The 4083-nt window shown below is 36.7% G+C and overlaps 1 non-coding gene across 1 annotated transcript; it reads left to right on the forward strand.

Annotated features, from left to right (window-relative positions):
• Window positions 1-3172: 3172 nt before the first annotated feature.
• On the forward strand, window positions 3173-3254 carry trnas-uga (transfer RNA serine (anticodon UGA)). Its single transcript has one exon. It is a non-coding gene; the product is annotated as a tRNA-Ser (tRNA).
• The last annotated feature ends 829 nt before the right edge of the window (window positions 3255-4083 follow it).

A 4083-nucleotide genomic window follows, 5' to 3' on the forward strand; every position in this document is an offset into this window, starting at 1 on the left:
ATCAAAATAATGTTTATGTCTATTTTTATAACATTACATAACGCGTTTTTGTCTCTCTGTGGATATTCTCAAAGGATAAGCGATAAGGACTATGACGTGTTTCGCATATTATGGTGAACACAAAGAATACCCCAGGTTTTGTCACAATTGAATGATTTTGGACCATTTATGTGTATTATAGGGGGCGCTATAGTCCCAATCGGTAATGTGCTCATTACTCTGCACTATTCAGGGTTTGATTTTGCACTGCTGGTAAAAAATATAGCTCATTAAGGCAATACATGTGGCCGTGATCAAAGTAACAGAAAATGAAGACTGTTTTTGGATGGTGTGCTGCATGAAAACCTTAATGAATATCAAAAAAATAATTTTAAAAAAGCAAAAAAGGGTAACTATTGATTATCAACATATCGTAGTATGTGGATTTTGGGCCCATTTGGATAAAAAACTTTAAATATATGACAACGTGGCGGCAGAAATTCCATCTAATTCATCCGGTCAGGCGTTTTTTTCAGCTTTTTGTGAGTTTCTTATTAAAAAAATAACCCACAAAGAAAAAATGCCCCTCTCCAATTGCATCGTTACTCGCTCGGGCCAATTAGATGTTAGTTAGAGTACAATATTTTCCATATTTGAAGTATATTAACATGATTAAAGCAGAACAAAGTCACTTTCAGCAGTAAAGCTCCCCCTGCTGCTCCTTTATGAGAATGCACTGTCAGGGAGTCAAAAGCGCTTTATTTTTCTTGTCTTGTCTTTTTTAATGAAATAAGGCAGTATAATCACATACACAAACATGTTACTGCAAAATATCAACAACATTTAGTAAAGTAAACATGTATTTCATATTTTAACGATTCACATTTTGCGTTGGACAGACTTACGCCGCTGATAATTGCAACATTTCATCAAATAAACCATCCTCGCCCATAGACGCACATCTTTTTCCTATAGCCCATAAACCTTACAGACAGAATATAGCAACAATAAAAACCTAGCCATAACCTCAGTAAATGAATAGCGCGCAGTTAGGCAAAATGAATGTGCGTGTGTATAAGTGCTCGGCTTAATGACGCTTCTAAAAATGTCCGCTCCACCACATGACTGCTGCTCGGAGCTAAGTGTGGTCAGTGCTAAAGTGCTTAGCGTGTAGCGTGACGACAGGCCAGTTAGCCGCCTCGCACTGTCATTAGCAGAATACATTATGCACTCAAAACAACGTGGCTGGAGTCAAACTGCTGTCAACTTAATTACCTCCAGAGCTCTATGTGGCCCGAGCTTTGAATCTTTTCTGCACCGTCTCAGCCTGCAGTTCGATTTAGAAGAAATGTTTTAATTGAAAGATTTTTATTCTGCACTTTTCTTCTTTAATGTTAATTTGATGATGATTATTTATGTTTTCATTGGATTGTGATTTTAATGCCTTTCTTATTCCATAAAGCACTTTGAATAACCTTGTGTATGAATTGTACTATGTTTTATTTTGAATTTATGTAGCCTACTATCTGCTCTACTGTATCTGTCTTTGTTGGATGAAAACCCCATGATGGCCCATCTCAAGGGGCTTATCCTCCAAATAAATAGAATAAATAGTACAGTATAACCAAGTCCACAAACTCAAGGTCCATTTTTCTATAGACGATGTTTATTTTTTATTAATTACAACCATCGACTGTATATATAAATGGACATAGCTAACCTGCTAGCCCCAGTGTTCCATATAGGAAGTGATCGTGCGTGCACTTCTTGCTCCAGTGACACTTTACATTGAAACAAAACAAAACCCACTCTACATGATCCTAATATTTAAATTTTGGTATTTTGTCCGTAAAAATCAAGATATGAACATTAACAGGCGCCTTCTTTCACCGAGGTCACTCCCGCTAAGCACCTCTCCCTGCTAAACCATTAGCATAGCTCAAGATTGGCTCTTTGGTTGCTATAAATCTCATGGTCCAAATATGGAACTCCACTCCAAATCGGCCCCTATATCTACTCGCCACAACGAGCTTCAATTTCCTGGAGCCGAACTCTCTGGGTGACGTCACACTCACTTAGTCCACTTCTTTATACAGTCTGATTACAACGTATATATTTAATACAAGTTGTAACTATATATAGAGACAATATTGACACCAAATAATGTGCAATTATTTTTGTATATTCATCATTTATTAAAGGTGCACTGTGTATCTTTTCTCATGGAGAGTCTGTGATTGACTTGTGTCCATGAATATGTTATTGCTTTATCTATTCAACAGGATCGGATTTAAATGATCTACCTTTAAAAACTTGCATTCTTACTCTTTGTTTACCATGACATTAGCTCACTTTGGGTACCACAGTTTTCTAACACAAAAGGCAGTGGACTGTTGCTTTTTTAACTTGTTTTTGATGAATATTGCGATTTAAAATAAATTATAATCTACGACACCCGTTTATGTTATAACTGTAGAGCAGACAAAAGCACAATAGGTCTGCTTTGAGGTTTTTACTTGTATATAAACTGCAAACTGTGCTGTTAGAGTGGATGAGCTCAAGCTGTGTATGCCTCACTGTCTGGCACCTATGTAAACTGTGAACATATCTGAGGCAGTGTCAACACCATTTTAAAACAAGTGCTTTATTAGTTACATTTAGTTTATTCAGAGCCACAGCCTGCTGGAAAACTTCACTTTCACTTCACACTTTATAAATGGAAATTAAACGCTGTCCATGTTCCATTTAACTTTGAGCTACAATACAACACTGCCTCTGGCTCAAAAACAATAGCTCACGTTTAAGTTTTTAATAAAGCTTAGAAAATGTGGAAAAATATTGTAATGGTTCTGATTACATTGTTTATTTTTTAAAATTTTATTTTATTTCTTTACATTTTTACATTAATCAAAAGCATTAAAGCTGCACTATGTAACTTTTCTGGTAGGAGCCTGCTTGCACAGCCTGAAAAGTTCAAGACATTTTGCTTTTCTACAGATTTTATTTTTATTTCTTTAATTATCTGTAAAAACATGCATTCTTATGTGAGCCAAAGAAGTGATCATGTAGGAGGAGCAGGTGGTAGAACGTACACCAGTAAAGTTGCATGGTGCGCCTTTAATGTTTGATTAATTTAAAAATGTACAAAAAATAAATGTATATCTAAAACATAACGTAATCAGAACCCTTACAAGCTGCGATGGCCGAGTGGTTAAGGCGTTGGACTTGAAATCCAATGGGATCTTCCCGCGCAGGTTCAAACCCTGCTCGCAGCGAGGCACAAATGTTTTAGTTTTTGTTTAATTTAATTTAGTTTTTGTTGGTATTTTATATGGTGTCTACTTTTAATTGTTTTTTTTTTTTTTTAAAGTCCATTTTTAAATTGTTTAAGCAATTAGTTTTATTGCATGTTACCAGTTTCCTGCTGTTCTTGAACTGTGCGGAGCAATACTGGAATTTCCCCACTGTGGGACTAATAAAGGCATATCTTATCTTAATATTTTTCCATATTTTCTAAGCTTTATTAAAAACTTAAACGTGAGCTATTGTTTTGAGCCAGAGGCAGTGTTGTATTAATGTATACTGTATTAATAATCGCAATAAACCAATGCTTTTTACACATAAGGTTACTATTAGATTGATGCAAACAATTAAATCTTGCATGGGATAGTTGCGCGTCACTCTTGCACTGTCAAATTCTCCTTCTACTTCTACACAAAACCCTTTAACCCAAATCCAAACGTGCAGCAATATCAACAATAAACCGTTAACGTCAAAATCGTTCTCAAAAATAACAGTTTCACTTCATACCGGGTTGATCCTGTAGAGGCACTCTCCCTTCAGAACCTCTTAGCGCAGCCATTTTTAAAGAGCACTCCCTATTTCAGCCAGATCACACTCAAACCCCACCACCTCCACCCCAAATGCACTCCTCCTCCACAGACGTCACCTTCAATTAACTCACCGATCAAACTTCACAACCTCCATAGAGTTACTGCTCCACCTGGTCCTCCGCTCCTCTCTCACGTTCTCTCCGAAGCATCACTCAAGGCTGGATGACTCGACTCGAGCTATGAATTATGGAGAAGTTTCATGTTGGCCTGC

This window comes from Periophthalmus magnuspinnatus, chromosome 24, assembly GCF_009829125.3.
Source record: "Periophthalmus magnuspinnatus isolate fPerMag1 chromosome 24, fPerMag1.2.pri, whole genome shotgun sequence".
In the NCBI taxonomy this organism is placed as follows: domain Eukaryota; kingdom Metazoa; phylum Chordata; class Actinopteri; order Gobiiformes; family Gobiidae; genus Periophthalmus; species Periophthalmus magnuspinnatus.